Below are 20,211 nucleotides of genomic sequence, written 5' to 3'. Positions count from 1 at the left end.
AAGAAAATGTAAAAGGTATTCATGCAGTAAAAATATACTACGATAAAATTTTCTCAGTTCATAAAATTGGTGTTTTAGTATTTTCTGTTAATCATATTTTTGTAGAATATAAAAATCAATGATACTGTTTATGGCATTACTGCTATAGAAAGTATATACTGTAAATGACTGCTTTCAAAATTATTCAATGATAAAACAGAAATGATCATATTATACTATGTTTCTGCCATGTAGATATTTATGTATAAAATGGCTTTCCATTTTGTGATACTCATCATTTGGATAATATTGGTCCTCATGTTCTTTCTTGTGCATAACATATTATCAAGAATCGTATTATGGGATTTCCATCAATTCTTTTTCCATCAATAAATAACAATAGCTCCTTTACGCCTGCTGTGCCGGATGGCATTACACATATGGCAAGGAGCTACATCAGGATTCCTGACTGCATGCAGATAGCGATAAGGATATCCATGAAGCTGCTTTGTGAATTGAGCAGTTTCATCTGATCAAACCGCAAATCGTGTGTGATGTCGGCATGATGATCACGAATGCCGTGGCTCGATGGCACGGTTAGTCCATGACTCCTTCGTTTAGAGATACAGCAGCATCAGCAGAAGGTGAGGCTGGACATGATGGTTGGTTTGTCAGTAAGATAACTGAACTATTACATACTTCCTTGAATCTTCATAGGTGACATTGATTTACTCATAGGAAGTGGCTGCCCCTTGAGACATTGGCTCATAACCCCTTTCTGTCACCCCCAAAGCACAGAGGAAGGACGCCACAGTTACAGTATGCACGTCAGTGGTAGAGCACACAATACGTGCAGGCAGTGGTGTCAGGATGCCTCAGGAGGGAAACTGTTGTACAACCTGACCAAGTTGTGCAACATCATAGTTGCATGTTCTGTGCTCCACAGTGTGGCACATGGGAACAACCTGCCAGTCCCCGACTCCAATCAGCCCTAATAAGCCTGATGCTCCTTCAGCTGTGACGCTCCATTTAGACACGACTCGTGTCTAAACACGAGCAGACAAATCTTTCACCCTTTAATGAAACCGAAATGTCCCTCTATATACGTTTGATTTCACTGATTTCCCACACGATCTCCTGAATAGTTGTTATTGTCTGCCTTTGCATTTGCAATACCACGTCCATGTCGACACAGCTACTCTTGGGGGCTGTCCAGATACGTGATGATGGCGTCCTGTGTTTTTACATGGTTGTTCTGCAATCTTCTCACTTTCCACATCAGCATCTCCCATGTCCTCTGGCACAACACCGCATATGTGGATATTACTCATTATTGATGTCATGCACATATTGAGCTCTGAGGGCCAAGCTGTGGGTCTGCCCCCGCCAGTCCCGGTTATACTAGCGCCGTGCATAACAATTTGTCGTTTTGCCTTCATCTTCATATTCGACTACTTCTTCTTGAGCTCGGGTACCGTGTGTCCCTGTGAGCTGACGCCATTTACTGCTCCAGGAACGTGTTGCCACTCCACATCTAAACACTTCTTCTTATTTGTGATGTCTTTGCCTAACCCCTCAAGAAAAAACGTTTCCATACCTCTGCCTCTGACAATGGGAATTCTACATCGGACTACATTGTAACAAATGACATTACCGTATTCAGTTCTTAAAAAGCATAAACTTCACCGAACATGAAATCACCAATAAACTACGTCTACAAACATTCATTTTAATACTTTTATTTTAATATTCAGAGAGAGCAGGCATGGTGGCATTATAGCCTATGCACTTTTTTCTTTGAAGTGATTTTATTTTTGCACTAATGGCACTACTGATTGTACAGTACTCAGTTTTCGGGTAAATAAACATATGTTTGTGTTTCAAATAAGAGTGAAATCTGTGTCTGTGTGTATTGCACAGTCAGCCCTTAACACCATCCCTTAACATTGGTTTCATTTCATGTTGGTGAACATACAGTAATGACTATCAGAAATCAAAGGGAAAATTTAAATATTACACTTTGCACTTTTAATTTTAGTCGACCAAATCAACTGTAGTTTTAGTCAATTGTAATCTTATGATTTAGTTAACCAAATGTAGACTAAAACTAAAATAATTTAGATGACAAAATTATGACTGAAACTAAATTACATTTTAGTCAAAAGACTATGACTAAAACTAAATAAAAATCTGCTGTCAAAGTTAACAATGGTCCACAGTAGTATGAAAAAAAATCAACTTTATCAATTCTTGTGTCCACAAGGCCTATTTTTGTCCTATTTTATGTCTTACTCACACGTCAAATTTCAGCCCCAGGATACAGTACATTGTTTGCTTTTGTGTTGTGTATGTAGGACTGTAGGTGATTGTGCATAATTAGTATATATGGCATCATTTATTTTGTGATCTGCACCTGAAAACTGGCTCCTTGGTAAGTCAGCCTGTCAGTTGTCATCTGCAAGACACGTGGACTGGATGTTGTTTGACTGGTCAATTTTCATATGAAAAAGGAAAACCTTTACCGGAAAGCTATAAGTTAATGAGTAAGTCAGTGATGGCTGTACAGTATGGGATCGAAACAGGATACCGACACAGATTCTTACATTAGGAAGTTGAAGAAAATACACAAAGAGTACTTATCCCTAAAGAAACACAGAACTCAACGTGAAGGTGACAGACAGAATGAGAGATCTTTAAAAGTGTACGCAAATGGTTGTTTGATATTTCAAAAATGTTATGACTGAACTTAAAAATGAAGAAGATTGAGAATTCCTACAGAAGCAAAGGCAGAACGTGTTTTCTTGCAGTATGACTGGAGCTGACCTTCAAACAACTGCAAAAGAAAGCAGAAAGGGTCAGCTTGAGGAGAAAAAAAAATCATGACAAAAGCTAGGTATGGGGAAAGGCAGACAAAAGCAGTTACCTGTATAACATCAGAAGTTTTATCAACATCATCTGGCGAGTCAAAAAGTGAAGATGAATATCAGCCTATGAAATGTCTGCTGACATTGTCAATACTGCATCATTGAAAACACCTAAGAATACCTTTGCATCTCCTGTGGTTGTCGGCGCAATAGTTTGTGTCAGTCTTTCCAACCAGAGTGCTGTGTTTGTTGCTGGAATCGTTAGTCAGGTCATGACATTTCTGATGTAACACTCTCTAATCAGACAATCTTTAACGCAAGTTAGGAGAGAAGTTGCAGCAGAAGAAGAAAAAGAAATTTCTTTTGAAGGTCCTCTTCTTTTGCAGTGGGATGGGAAAATGTTACCTGAAATTCACGGATCCAAGACAAGTGTAGACTGAATTGCTATTATTGTAACTGGAAAAGGCCAGGAAACATTACCAAGCATTCCAAAGATTCCAAAGAAAGGAATACGAGAGTCATAAGAAAAGGCTTGTGTTGATGCTATCCAGAAATTAAAGGATTTGTCTTTGAAACAACAGCAAGCGATAACAGACTTCACAAAGGACCTTTTGTTAGAATCCAAGAAGATTTGGGAACAAAACTATTCTGGATCACTAGTTGCCATCATGTAATGCCATAATTATAAGTTACAGTGAAGGACAATAAAGAAAACTCAGCATCATATTTTCATTTTATTCAGAAAAAACAACTTGCAGCAGATTAGAAAAATTACTTTCTATAAGGTCAATCTGCAGGGCTGATTTAATAATGAATTATAAACATTTTGTAGGCCGGTACTTGTAGACCACTTATAAGTGGTGAAGGGTGCGACAGAATCCCTCGTCCTCCACTATAGAAAATTGCTGCTTGTTCAATGTAATCATCTCCATTATTTTACTACTTTAGCTCTAGTGCTGCTAACTTTGAATATTGATGAGTTAAAAGCAATTGTGGTATTACTGATCATGCAACATATTGTTTGCTGCATCTTCATAATAACAATATGTAATGCAAAATAATAATAATAATAAAGAAAATATATAGCTGAAGAAAAAAATGTGATTCATATATACAATGAGTGTATGTATATATATGTTATTATTTATTAATTTATTTGTTTATTTATTTTCTTCACTTTTTGTAAGTACCCCATCGTGGGTTATTCCCTGCCTTGAGCTTGTAGGTTCCAGGATAAGCTTCGGACCCCACAGACCTAATAGGACAAGTGAGTACATCAATCAACTCTTTAATCTTTTCTAATACAGCATTTTTGCACATAATGACCCTCGCTGCTACCATACAGTAACTCAGCTACTGTATCCAGACTGATACCACTGTTAATTTGCATTGTATGTTCTCTTGTCTTGTCAATTTGTACTGTTATGCTTGTGTCCTGTCTGCACTTATGATGTCGCTCTGTCTTTGTCCTGCTCTGTGTTGCACCATGGTCCTGGAGGAACATTATCTCATTTCTCTATATACTGTGTGTATGGTTGAAATGACAATGAAAACCTACAGTACTTGACTTGACTTGAAAGACGGCTTGGATATCCTTGCTCTGCCAGTCAGTTTCCTCTGGTAAGTACCTTTCACCAGGAACCAAACTGTGGTCAGAACCTGTTCTTTGACAAGTATAGCTATGGTTTCAGTGGTTGTACTCTGCACTGCTGGGCCCTCCTCAGCACATAACTGCAACAGTATGGAGCCAAGTACCATCATAGGTGAAAACCCTGGTGATCCCTGAAAATTCATTCCCTCCTAATCTGACATTCATATTTAACAGCAAAGAGCTGTTATTGGTCAGAAAGAATCAGACGGAAGAAATGTTTTAAAGTTTAAACTGTAGATGTCTCTACCTCTGTCATGTAGCCGGCAAAATGGATGGATGCGTGAGAAAACAAAGGACTTGCAGGAGAATCATTCCAAATATATGAGACTCCCATGAAACATGGATAAATGTATGATATTCAAGAGCAGCCTCATTCCTCTAGGGCCAGAAAATTTCACCCAAATGACGAAATAGAGACAGACCATCATTTCTGTTTATCTGCTGAAGGACATCTGCATTGTTATGTATACAAGCACACACAACATAAAGAGCCATCTTACATTTTCTTCTATTAACAGATGTTCCCCTTGACAATTCAGTACCTGAGCATGCATATTTCACAAACACCCTTATTTACGAAAAAAATGTTTGAAATACTTACTTCTATTCACTAAAAACAATATTTTCCCCCAGACAAAAACAGCATGGTTTTAATAAAGGCATGAGAAGCTGTTCGCTCAGCAGCTACGTTCTTATACAGTATGTGGGCTCTCCATTACAGTTAAATGGCTGGGAAACTTTTTCCAGCGAATTAAAAGGTGAGCTGATTATTTACTGTTGTGTAATATCCTCTCAGAAAACTGCCCTTCAGAAACTGACATTCCATTTAAGCTTCTAAGTTTGCCCTCTAAACCCTGTAAGACATGCAGTAAAATGTTTTTATGATACACTAGTTATATGAAAAAGAAGGTAATAGGTTATTTATATAAACCTACAGCATCTTAGGAAATCATACAGATTTGTTTTTGTGAACTCAGGCTACTGAAGTTGATGGAAACAAAACATGATTTGTACATTAATTTATTATACCATGTTACATGCTTATAGAAAAATGAAACTTGTGCTCAATGTTTACTGACTCATTTGTTATATGGTGTTAATGCCTGAGTTCCTTCATTACAAGTAAGATTACTTATTACACTGAAGGTTCCAATGAACATAAAACAAGCTACTTTAACATATTAGCACTTTGATTTTGGGGGGTAATTTAACTTATATTCAAGTAATTCTATAATGTAAGATGAATACTGTTAATTTAAGGTGGATAGATGGATGAAAAATATATCAAATAAGTAAATTTGCATTTGATGACTTCTGTCATTTTATATGCAGTTTAAATGTGATTAGATTATGATAATTTTATTTTGATTTTATTATATATCACAGATACTGGACTAACTGGTGTATTTGCAGTCAATGTAAGTTTATTTCATTATTAGACAGCCAGTTGAGATTACTACTTCACAGTTTACATTATGCTTTTAAAATAAAAACAAAAAAATTTAATGACTAAAATGTTCATTGAAACCTCAGTACAAGAGTAGATGTAAATTGCACAATCTATGGTGAATAGTTTTCAAAAGAAACAACTCTCTGAGCTGATTTTTGTAAAAACAATTAAAGTGAAGCACATAATTATGAAAGCTGTTTCATTGGCTGAAGAGCAGTGATGATGACTGCTATTAAAACAAAGCATTTTTTTAATCTTTCTCTTTACAATAAAACACAAAAAACCTGCTCTAACAAATGTACTTTGTCTATCCACCCACTTTTAGCATCCACTATTCCATCTACACGAATGGCATACACAGATCTGCCATGTCTCCCGAGTTTCATGGGAGTCTCATGCATTTCTAATGATTCTCCTCCACTCCTGCTGGTTTTCTCACACACGTTTAAGTCCTAAAAATTGATTGTTTGGCATTTGGATTTTTGTGCAATTCTCAATCAAGGCTCTTTACAGTTGAATATATGACCATACTTGGTTGATTACCTGATAACCTTTGTTGTAGTGTTTGAAGAAGTGCAGTGGTAATTCGTATTTTCTTGTTCAAAGGGCCAAATCTTGCTTGAACAGTTCCATGGAAATCAAATTCTGAAAGGCACTCTTTTAATCAAAAGCAAGTTTGCAAACAACAATAGTATGCAGCTACTACATGCAACTGTTAAATGTTTTGTTGACATCCACCTAATAGAATCAAGAATTATGTTTTTTTTGTGTGTTCAGTCGTGTAATTGGCAGAAAAAGGACCTGAGAAAAACCAGTTTGAAAAAAATCTTTCGGATCGCTCCAACATGGTAACCCCCCCCCCCCCACCAAAAAAAAACAAACAAACAAATAAATAAATAATGCTCCAGAATAAATTGTGATCTTCTAGAAAACTGACACGACAACATTGGCAAGACAGGGTGTTAAGCCATCAGAAAATGCCATCCAGACGCCGAGTTTGAAGACACCCATTCACCTGAATATGATGTAGCTAGATGATACAAGAGAGGCAAATTTTTACAACTGAAAACGTGTGGCAACATTGCCTACTTGCTTTCGTGGCCCTTTTTTTGTCTTTTCTTGACTGCTTTGAAAAGTGTGCCTGTTGATTTTTTTTTTATTAATTTAGTGCTTTGTAGAGATGCACCAATTGTATCAGCCAAGTTGCTGACTAAAAATGAGCCAATACCCGCTGATAATTCTCTTTATAATGGTAACCCATAATACATGCTAGGAATTATTTTAATATTACTGATGGTGTTACAAATGGATTTTGGAATGTGTTTTCACTGTATCCGATCTTTTTACTTTACTCTATACTGTAAATAGGTTATTGTCTTTTAAAATCTTGTTTATCCTATTTATTCTGCTCTACAGTGTATTTCACGCTGCTGTTGCATTTATACTGTGTACATCAGTGTTGCAGTAGTTTTTCTTGTCTTCTCTGACTTGTCACTGTCATGTTACAGTGTGTCTATCCTACATTGTTAATTGTCATACCATTTGCTCCTAAAGTAACACAGTTTCACCCTCTATGTACTTGTATACGGCTGTGCTGACAATAAACATTCTTGAAGTCTTGAGTCAATCATTGCTTTGCTAAAATTTCATGAGAAGAATCTGCTAATAAACTTTTCTACTACAAAAATGTAGTTCAGACAGTGCAAAATCAAAAAAACTACTTGGAAAACTATGTAATGTATCACACTTCCCTCTAGTTGAGCACACTGGCATTCAGCATTTCATAACACAACTGTAAGTAACAGAATGCTTAAAATGTGTAGCTGAGAGCAAATACAGGATTCTGAGTTTATTTGTATTTCATGTGCGGGCAGCAGTTACTGTATAAACACTACAGTAATCCCATAGCAGATTTTTTTATTTGTAACGTAAATTGTCATTTGAATATATGTGACAGTAACTCAAAGCAGTTATGTAAATACATAAGATACAAGTACACAATTATAAAATATACTCTGGGACTGTTGTTGTATGGTAGTTGGTGTATTATTACCAAAAACAAATACTTTTCACGTTTTTGGAATACAATTTCTTTTTAATTTATTTGTGTCCCTTTAAACTTATTTAACCAGAACTCAAACCCAAACAATCAGTATCAGTTTTCAAAATAATCGGCTGTCGGTACTGGCCAGGAATTTCCTTACTGCCACTACACTAGTGCTTTACTTTTTCAATTTTAGTTCAGTTTCCGTTTCTTTTAAGAGTGTACAAATAGTTTTAGTTTTTATTTTATGAAAAATTCTAGTATTAGTTCAGTTTTTATTCAGTTTCAGTGATACTTTTAGGTTTTGTACTATGTTTCGATACCACACTAGAAGTGAACCCCTCACCTCTTTCCCCCAGTACCATAATGTTTTTATAACTATGAAGGACCTGGTTTATTGATGCTCCCATTCCCTGATTACAATCAGTACACTGTCGATGGGATTTGGCACTTTAGAAGAAAGGAAATCCTATGATGGGTGTCCCCCTTGAAACCGTGGTGTTTAGAGAGCGAGAAATTATTCCTAGAAATACATCAATCAGAGGAAGCTACAAATTCCAATGTTTGCTTGAATATTATTATAAACCCCATGCCAGGCTTCCAAGAAAAATCAAAAAGAAACCGCATTGTTTAATTTAGCCATGAACTAGTACAGATGCACAGTGTACTAGTACAGCGTTAAACTACAAGTATATTGTGTTAGTTAACAGTGTAAAAAAAATAACCCTGTTAGACGTCAGTACTAATAATCAGACTGTCAGACTTTATATATATATATATATATATATATATATATATATATATATATATATATATATATATAAACTCAATTATGTAGGAGTAAAATTGACATATACTGTAAGCATCACAAAATAAGATTATCTAACCCATTTAAACCGCTCTTCACCACCACCAAGTCAGTCCTGGGGTTGCAGGGAAAAGCAGGCACATGTGCAGACATGGGAAAGCAGAGATACACACTAGTTACAAGAGTGGAAGCAGGAAACATGCTTAAAGGACAGGTTTTTGTGGAAGAGATACAAAGTATATCATCATCAAACATACAGTATACTCCGAGCAAACTATGTTTGATTTTGAAGAATGGATTGTCATTAGCAGTTGTTGACGTTTCCAAAATTTGTGATACAGTCAGGGTATGTGACTTGTGCCCTCAAGATGTATGAGAATGGCATATTCAAGGTCTTAGGCTTTTAGAGAATGAGAATGCCTTTTTATTGTCACTATACACGTGTATAATGAGATGGAAAGCAGCTCCTCCACTGCAATCATGTTTGTAGAACACACAACAAACAATAAACTAATAAAGCAAAAAGTTTTGCGGCACTATATACATATGGAAAGGATAAATAATTAAATATGGATTTATTTATATATACTGTACAGTGTGATGGGGCGGCATGGTGGTGCAGTGGTTAGCACTGTCGCCTCACACCTCTGGGACCCGGGTTCGAGTCTCCGCCTGGGTCACATGTGTGCGGAGTTTGCATGTTCTCCCCGTGTCGTCGTGGGGTTTCCTCCGGGTACTCCGGTTTCCCCCCACAGTCCAAAAACATGCTGAGGCTAATTGGAGTTGCCCGTAGGTGTGCATGTGTGAGTGTATGGTGTGTGAGTGTGCCCTGCGATGGGCTGGCCCCCCATCCTGGGTTGTTCCCTGCCTCGTGCCCATTGATTCCGGGATAGGCTCCGGACCCCCCGCGACCCAATAGGATAAGCGGTTTGGTAAATGGATGGATGGATGGATGTACAGTGTGATATGCAGTGTGGGTTATTGCACATTATTTAAATATTACACGATAATGGTGACCATGTGCACTGATCATGTGATCATGTGTTTACAAGGTATTCAAATATACAAAGTTAAAAAAAATACTTTTATGTAGAGATGAGAATCGGAATCGAGCATTCTGCATATTACATACCTGCGAGAGGAGAAAAATTGACATTTTTTTATATCAGGATATCTGGCAGGATTGCATTTCAACATAACTGTCTGACAAAAAACTGATTCTGATGATTACTGACAGCATCAATGATCAAATTCTTAAATGCAGTGTTTTTTTCCAAATTAGTGTTTTATCAGGATGCTTTCTAGTATGTTTTATTTCTTCACAGACAAAAATACTGATGCATGCATAAGCCCCACATTCTATAGCCCTCACACTCCTTCAGCAGCATCCTCATGTACTTCTTCCTCACCATTAGGCAGCAGTTCCAGAGTTGCTACTAACTGGGTAGATAGTTTTGAGGCTTCATGGCAGAAGCTTCCTGAAAAAGTGATTCAGTGTTTAGAAAGACTACTACTAAGTCCACAGTTACAACAAGAAATGGTCAGAATTTTGGTTTTTGAAATGATGGGGTCTTCAAATGTTCTAGTAAGCAAAGACTCCCAGCTGTTGTGATAAAGAGGGTTGCCAAGGGGTTGCTGAACATCTCTGCAGGATGCCATCAAAGATGATGTAGTTGGCAGAGAATATCATTCACTGGTAAAACAGCCTCAGAATCAAATCTAATCAACGTGACATCTGACATACCAAACCTTGATAAAACATGTCTATACTAGAACAGACTTTAACTACAGTGAATATCTCGATGCCACAGCTGCCAGTGCTTAACTGTAAATGTGACATTTTTTTACAGTGCGGCCATGCTGTATAGTAGACTGTAATTATTTAGTTATAAAACGATGAGCATATTTCACATCACAGTACAAATGAAAACATTCACCATAAACACTGCACATCAAAGAACTAGATTGCAGCAAAGATATATCAAATATTACCTGTTTATGTAGCTGTGTGAAGAGTAAAAGTCTAACGATCTTAAAATATGAGCCTTCATTCAGTATACTGTCTCGGGTAAAACCCATATTAAGATTTAACAGTGGTACAATATCGGATTAATTGTCAAGCAGTAATTGCAGCCTGGCTAAACACCAGTATAGTTTTATGTGACATAGGAGTTACATTGTTGTCTGTTGTCAAGCTCATTTATTAATGTCAATGCAATATTTATTATGTTTATTAATCTCTCTCTTCCAGACTCCACTCTGACCTGTCAATCTTCTAGGATTATTGCCTGTAAAATGACTATGTTAATACATCAGGTAATCCATGAGACGTGCTACTTTATTTAATCAAAACTGTAGATCCTAATATACAGAATTTTCAGAATTATCACCTCAGTATAAGCACTTCATTCATTAATTTTTTAAACCACATGTCCTGTACAGGGTGCACGACAGGAAAAAAACCCATTTTGGGGGAAGTCAAAGAAAATCCTATGATAACAGAGGGAGAACATGCAAACTACACGCACCATGAGAGAATTTTAAAATCGGGTGACACGGTTGGGACCAAACACCAGACAGGGGGGCCATGGGAAATCGGAAAATTCAATCAGAAATAAATACAGCGTTGAAAATTGGCTTAGAAAACATTGAGCATGATAAATATTATTATAATTATTTTTCAATTATTATTATTATTGACCTATGTGCGCATGGAAGATTATTAAAGAAGTCCTCCGATGTGCATGTTTTGATTCTAATTCATTTATTATTATTATTTAATGGCTCTTTGAATATCTGAAAATTCTGACCCACCCCTAATTAATAGGACAACACAATGTTGTAATAGACCTAAAAAATCACACTGACATTAATTAAGTTTTAAACTTATTTTGTTTTTAATGCAAGCATTTATTTGTGTGTGTGTGTGTGTGTGTGTGTGAGAGAGAGAGAGAGAGAGAGAGAGAGAGAGATGTTAGGTTTATAGTACATTGTGGGGAGCAAATGTTTTTTTTTGGCATTACCTGTATGGGGACCGTTTTTCAGGTCTGCTTGTGTTGACTTATGATGTGATTTATGTCATGTCCCTTGTCCTTTTTGAAAAATGCAGTACCATGATACCACGTCACAAATCAAGCATCTGTTGACAGTGCTCTGATCCAATGGCACTGAGCAATGTCAAATTTACAGGCAGCAATTGACAACACTCTGACTCTGGTTATTTCATGGCTAGGAGTTCCTAGTTGCTAACACAATTGTTGCACTCAGCCACCATCAGCTTCTTGTAAAAGAAAGCAAATGGGTGTAACTGCACGGACACAGCATGATGCTGGAAGATGGTCCCTACACCTACTTCTGAAGCACTGACTTTGATCAAGGTCCATGTCAGATATGGTTGTTGGAGGACTGGAACAGTGCTAAAGAAGACTTGGAGATGCAGGAAGGCAGAAATGGCTTCTGTGGATCCTTGGACAGTTTTGGTCCTGAGGAGATAAGTCAAGAGGGCTGTTACCAAGTTGAACTCATTGATGAGCCATTGGTAAAAGTTAGAAAAACCGAGAAATTGTTGGAGGTCCTTCAGGGTCTGGGGATAGAGGCCAGTCCCGCACCATCTGCACCTTGTCCTCGTTCATCACTACACCACCTGGACGAATGGCGCAGCCCAGGAACTTAATAATAGTTTGATGCAACTTGCACCTTTTATGACTGGAGCTGTTCTAGGGCAGGTGGTAAAATGGGGAGTGGGTCTCTCATCTTCACTTTGGACCTGATAGTCTATATCGGGTCGAAGCACTCCGTCTTTTTTCAATATAAAAATGAACCAGGACACCACTGGAGATTTGAAAGTCCAGATGATGCCTTGCCTGGGCACAAAAAACTGCTCAGTATGCAACAAAGAAATGGCAATACAGTAGAACCTTGGAACTCGAACACCTTTTAGCCTGACGAGTCTGTTGAACTTTCATCAACTTGCACCATGACTGAACCTTTGGAACTTGACTGATCCTGCTAAGATTTTAATGGTTCGAGACACGTTCAACCCTACAAATTCGGACCTTGAATAGTGTGGTTCAGAAAAATCCAGTCGCAACTTCTAAGAATTTAGGATCACAACAAAACAAAACAGACCGGTTAAAATTTTGGATTGAGATGCATTCCACCATCGCTCCACCTGCCACTTCCAGTATGCCATCAGGTCACCTAAGTAAAGTAGTCAGAAATTGTTACTTATTTCATATTTATTGCAAATCAGACTTTGTAAATATATGCTGTAGTGCTATGTTCTTTTTCGCAATTTCTCTGAGCATTGCAAGCATTGGGATGAATTTGCTGGAACGTCCACTCCTGGGAATACTGGCAACTGTCTTGAGTGTCTTCCACTTGTGAATAATCTTCTCACTGTAGAATGATGGACTCCAAATTGTTTGGAAATGGCCCTATACCCTCTCCAGATTGATGGGCAGCATCAATTGCTTTTCTAAGATTATCCCTGATGCCTTTCCTCCTTGACATTGTGTTAACACACACCTGAATGCTCCAGAACAGAAAACTACCAAACCTTTTATACAGGTGGTCACAGTTGCCAATGATGAATTAATAAAGTGCATTTGATTAGCAGCACCTGGCTTCTTATGGAAGCAGTAAGGGTGTACTTAGTTTTTCACACACTGCTTCTGCATTTAGCTTAGTTTTTGTTAAATAAATAATGATGTGGTGTGATATGCTGTTCATCTGAGGTTGTATTTACCTTGTTTTTTAGACCTGCTAAGGACCAGATGATTTTTATTATGTCTTGATATGTAAAACCTCAGAATTCACAGAGGGTGTACTTACATAGACAGCTCTGGAAAAAATAACAGCAACATTATTTCTCAGTTTATGTGAATACATCTATATCCATATACAGTCATGAGAAAAAATTAGGACACCCCATTGAGTATTTAGTTCTTTATTAAGAAATATCAACATAACAATATTACAATTTCTGCCAAATTATATCTGTAGATTAAGGTGATTTAATTGCATTACCTATGGAAAAACAAGAAAAAATACAATTATTTAACAAACAAAATTAACTAAGATGCCATTTCCTACTGAGGAAAAAGTTAGACACTCTATGCTCTAATAGCTGGTATGTCTCTCTTTGGTTAAAATAACCTCAAGGAGACGTACTATAGCAATCTGTCAATCTCTGACATTGACTGGTATAAAGAGTGGGTTTATTGACTGGTATAAACCCACTATTCAGTGTAGAATTCCTTAAGCTACGTGATGTTTGAAGGGTGTCTTGCATGCACGGCCCTTTTCAAATCACCCCACAGCATCATAATAAGATTCAGATCTGGGCTTTAACTTGGCTATTCCAGAATTCACCATTTCTTTCTTCTAAACCATCCCTTTGTAGATTTACTGGATTGTTTTGGGCCATTGTCATGTTGCATGGTTCACCACCTCTTCAGCTTCCACTTCTGGACAGATGGTCTCACATTGTCCTCAAGCACCATCTGACATGACGAAGAATTCATAGTGGATTCTATGATGGTGAGTGGATCAGGTCCTGCTGCAGCAAAGCACTTCCAAACCATCACATTTCCACCCCCAAGCTTCACAGTCTGTTCAAAATCAAAGTATACAACAGATATGTCCCCTGTTAATGTGTCCAAATAATTCAATTATATATTCATCTGTAAAGCATATTGTTCCGAAAAAAGTCCTGGTCTCTGGCAAACTTTAGTCTTGCCCTGATGTTTTTTTTTTTTGACAGCAAGGGTTTCCTCCTTGCACACTTCCCATGTAAATCAGACTAGTGCGTCTCTTTTTGATGGTAGATGCATGTACCTTGACATCAACTACGTCAAGAGCTTCTTGGGTGTCCTATGATGGCATTTCAGAATTTTTTAGAGACTTCTTTCAGCATCTTGCAGTCTGCTCTTGGGCTGAAGTTGCTCTTGGGCTGAACTTTTTCATCATGAATTGGCATCTTAGTTAATTTCTTTTGTTCAATAAGTGAATTAGTTTACTGTTTTTGCATAGGTGATGCAATTACATCACCTTTATCTACAGATATAACTTTACAGAAGATTTAATATTGATATGCTGAAATTTCTTAATAAAGAACTACTGTAAATATTTAATAGGGTGTCCTAATTTTTGCTCATGACTGTACAGTATATATATATATATATATATATATATATATATATATATATATATATATATATACATTGATGGAGTGCAGGTGTGGACAAATTTGTTGGTATCCTTCCACAAAAAAAATATCTCTGAAATAATTTTAAACTGACAAAAGTTTAATAGCATCCATATTTAATACAAATCAGACCTTGCTTTTGATTATTGATTCCTCTGAATATGTTATATAATTAAACAAATGAAAATGGCATAGACAAAAAAGATGGTACCCGTAATTTAATATTTTGTGGCACCACCTTCAGCTTGCAGCAATCACTGCCAACAAGCGATCTCTGTACTTCACAGTGAGACGTCTGCATTTGCCAGCAGGTAGTCTGGCCCACTCTTCCTGAGCAAACTGCTCAAGGTGTCTCAGGGTTGAAGGGTGGTGTCTCCACACTGCAATTTTCAGATCTTTCCATTGATGTTCAATAGGATTAAGATCTGGGCTCATGGAGCGTCATTTAAGAATACTCCAATGTTATTCCCTCAGCCATTCTTGAGTGCTTTTAGCTATATGTTTTGGGTCATTATCCTGTTGCAGGACCCATGACCTGTGACTGGGGCTGAGCTTTCTAACAGTGGACAATATGTTTTGCTCCAGGATGCCTTGGTAGTCTTGAGACCTCAGTGTCCTGCACAGATTCAAGGTTCCCCGTGGCCAGATGCAGCAAAGCAGCTCCAAAACAAACCCGAGCCCCATCCATGTGTCACAGTAGGTATGATGTTCTTTTCTTTTACAGCTTCATTTTTCCTTCTGCAAACATAGAATTTATGTGTTGGGCCCAGAAGTTCCAGTTTTGTCTCATCAGTCCAAAGGACGTTCTCAGAAACTTTTGGGCTTGTCAACATGCATTTTGGCGAATTCCACTCTGGCTATTTTATGTTTTTCTGTCAATAGTGGAGCCCCCCTGGGTGCTCTTCTTTGGAGCCCATTATTGTTCAAAATGCGACGGATGGTACGATCAGAAAGCAACATACCTTGACCTTGGAGCTCAGCTTCATCTACACCATCCTTCTGACCAACCTGGGCTTGCATTTCCTCTTATGTCCACGTCCTGGGAGGTTGGCTACAGTCCCATGAACCTTATACTTTTTAATAGTACTGGGAATTGTGGTCACACGAACATTAAGTTGCTTAGACATGGTCTTATGGCCTTTACCTTTAAGCTTTTTTTTTTTTTTTTTCATTTTTACTATATCAAAATGCAAACAGATGAAGACCAAAATCTAGTCTGTGGATTGGGCAGGTTGTGAAAAAAATTACTCTTTGTGATTGAATGTTATTACTCACCGAGGGCTGCACTTGCATGACAGACAGTATTTGAATTGATAAGTGACTGAATGCTGTCTTATTATGAACATAACCTTGTCAAAAATACAGAGCTTTTTCAAATGATATTAACATATAGAACAGAAATAAAGTACTGTTTGGGGAAATGCTTTCCCATCTTTATATTGTAACTGAAGGTGTGTTGTCAAATATGATTTGTTACACAACTGTGGTTACTAAGTTACCAGACAAGTAACATACTATGAACTAGGCCTATGGATGTGCCTGATATCATTGGATAATTAGCTTTAGTTCAGCATTTCATTCTAGTCTGACTTCAGAAATTTGTTGGTTACAATATTCTTTGCAGTAGAACAAATATGAGCTTCTTTTATATCCTTTACTGTTAAATCAAGTGAATAGAAAAAAGTAAACATCAAAATAACGATACCTGTGTGGTGACGCGGGGGGGGGGGGGGGGGGGTAACAGCTCCAGGGTTGTGAGATGGTCTGGTCTGGTTTCATCTTGGTACTCTGGTTTCCTCCTGTAGCCCAAAAATGTGATGAGGTGAATATTAAATTGCCCTTAATATAAGATTTACAGTGTGTTGCCCGATATAGATTGCCATCCCACCCAGGGCACCCCGTGCTTAGTGCCCAGTGTTTTAAGGATAGGCTTCAGACACACCATGACTGTGTATTGCTTAAATGGTACAGAAAATGCATAACACAAAATAACAAATGGAAATGAATCCTGTGGCTCTGATCAGGCTTGATTGAGAGGGAGTCTGATGGCCGAATGTGGTTTGGTAGCTCATTCCACATATTAGTGCCCACAAATGAGACCCACTCCATTCCATAAAGAGACACTCTGATATTATGGGAGAAAAAAAGCTAAAGCTAATGACCGAAAACTAAAAATGTCTCGGTGCTGTCAGTGGCTTCTGACAGGAGATTCAGTTCCAGTTCCAGTTTTGTTTCAATGACATAGGAGAAATGTCAGAAATTTCTTTATTCCCATATTGTTTTCACTTTCAGTCAATTAGCTTTAATTGCTTTAATGAAGTCCCACATATTAACAGCCATCTGCATTTTTAGATAATTAAATATGAATAAGGCAATTATCCAAGAATATGAGGTGTGGTTACATCCAATTGATTGGGTGAATTTCTCATCACCTTCTGCTCAGCCTGGACTCATTAATGAACTTCAAGTTATTGTATAAAATTCAATGTAGATATAATGCTTTCGATGTAAATAACGGTTTGCACACATACTGTAACCCTCAATCTGAGGACTTATTCTAACAGCATCGCCAGTATAAAGCTTAAACCTAAATAGGAAACCTTTTACTATTGTCAGAAACGGGAGTTTACTTGAGGAGAACTTAGGCTACAAGGGTATCCAGCCAAGCAAGCCTGTCTGAAATGGCAATGCTCAGGTTTAGAAACTGAGCCTGCAGGGTACGTATGACTTATCTTCTCCACATATTCCAGGGACTATCTAAAGCACAATGAAGTGCCCCTTTGTCCAGTATGATTACCTGCTTAATAAAATGGCTGCTGACTGTGTCTGAAGTATGGACCTGATTAACTGAAAGACCTGAAATCCCAGCAGAGCCATTCTGTTCTCTGGGAGAAAAAGAAAAGAAAAAGACTAAGTTATAAGTTATCCAATTAGCTCTGTTTCGAATTGCTCATGCATTAACGCTACACGTTTTTTAGTTGACTTGACAAAGGCATGTAATGTTTTCTGACTGCTATTGTTCCCCCTGCTGCTTCAGTGAATAATGGAACAAGCAAACAGACTAATAACGTAAACCCTTAAACACCACGAGGGCACTGTATGGTATGGAAGGGCTTGAGTGTTTTGATTTACAGTAATATAGATTTTCTGTAAGATTTCTTACGTGAGTGTGAGAGTTAAGAAACGTGAGTGTCACGCCAGATGCATGAGCACTGGTCACCCTGACAATGCACGTGTTTAGCGTGTATCTCTGAGTGTCCTGTAAATTGCTGACTTCCCTGGTTGTGCTGCTGCTAGTATTAAACTGATAGTGGCTGCTAATGAAGTTAGTAACATTTATTTAAAAATAGCCGTGATATACAGTAATTTATTAATATAGCACAACCTTTTTTACCCCCTTCATGTGGATGTGCTGCATCGTAAACATACTGCACCCCCCCAAAAAAAAATTATAATAATACATTTGTTTTTGGGAATGTTTGCTGTGTGATACACTTAATTGTAATCTGATTGCTTGTTAACTTATTATATATATTTTTGTCAAATAAAACTGTTTTGCTTTTTAAAGGTAACATTTGGTATTACAGTTTTTTTATTTTCTTAAAATAGTTGCTAAAAAGCGGAGGTCCATCTTATACTCAGGGTTAGCATATAATCAAGTGAATACGATGCTATGCATTTTTCACAGGTTCAGTAAGTAAGTGGCATTGGAAAATATACTGTAGTACTGTATGTGCCATTTCTCTGTATAATGGGAAACCACAGTTTACCTCAATTTAATAGTACATTTCATACTTTCCAATGGCCTGTTCTGTCACCCTAAGTCCCCAAATTAGTACTGTTGCTTCTGATAGTAAGAGCTAAGGCAGAGGGCACTATTTATGCAAGGCGCCTATACATACTTTTTAAACAGTAATTACAGTACACACTAAGTCAATGGCATTGCTGCAGTTCTGGCAAAATGTCTCAGAGCAGGGTAACTTCCATTTTTTGCAAGAGAAGTATACAATTACGTATACATATATATTTACATTTTTAGCAGATACTTTTATCCAGAGCAACACACAACTATGAAAGCAGGGATAGTCAGTCCCTATTAGCAATTACGTTTAAAGTCCTTAGTCAACAGCCTAACAGTGAAATCGCTCTGCTGACCATGGAAATTCAACTGACTGCCTTCCAATAAAAGTTAGAGTACATGTTGTAACCCAGAGAGCGACACGTCACCCCCAGTTTGCATGCCACTGGCTGTATGGAACCTCCTAAAGAAGGCACTCATTCAACAGCCTGGGTAAAATACACAGTCAATTATTAATCAATCATTCAGTGAATTAATTTATTAAATAATGTCAATTAATGTCCCTTGCACAACTATGTCTGACAGCTGTGATTTTTTTTAATGGGATGATTTGACCACTTATGAAATGCTTTTAATAAAAGGAAAAAATGTTAGATCGTGTATTACAACCTGCACTCTTTAAGGGTTAGATTTTTGGAAGCATTTATTTTGACAACTAAATAAACAGCACTTGAAATGTTGATGAGCTTTTCATGGAAGGAAGCAATTTTTCCCCGTCTTGACTAATCTAAAATGTATGCAAGTCTGTTAGATATCCCATAAGACTCCTCCTTTGTCACCCCGCAGAACACCACGGAAGTGGCTAACTACGTGCTCATTTTTAAGATAGATTTCCTTATTATTAAAATAAGGCAAACAAAAAGACGGCAAGTATAGCATGAAGTTGGCTGGGTCTTTTATTTCACTCCATTAACTTTGTTTATTCTCCCTCCCTGAAGACTCCCCAAGAGGCCACATCAGAGCTGTTCAGAATGCAGGCAATCAGTTCTGAGTATGCGCATAATTCAATTAGTGCCTGTGTCTGACTTTGAAACTCCATTTATGTTTCTCATCAGACTATCAAGGACTAGCACAAAGACATTCTTTTATATATGAAAATAGAAAATTATGAAAAATTTTATTTTTTCTTGTTTCATATCACAGTTATTATTTTAATGAGATGTAAAAGTGTTAATAAGTTATTTGGCCAGTTGATTAAAATTAATTTGAGCATTTTTTGTCCAAGTAACCCAGAAAAATGAGCAGCAATCAAACAAGCCAAGAGAAAAAAATATATTTGTCTTAATGAGCATCATTATGATTTGGAAAGATAACGAGAACATTGCAAGCATCTGTATATATGCCCTAC

Source organism: Brienomyrus brachyistius, chromosome 6 (assembly GCF_023856365.1).
Source record: "Brienomyrus brachyistius isolate T26 chromosome 6, BBRACH_0.4, whole genome shotgun sequence".
Taxonomy (NCBI): Eukaryota; Metazoa; Chordata; class Actinopteri; order Osteoglossiformes; family Mormyridae; genus Brienomyrus; species Brienomyrus brachyistius.
The sequence above is the reverse complement of the archived record's forward strand: the minus strand, read 5'-3'. Positions refer to the sequence as shown.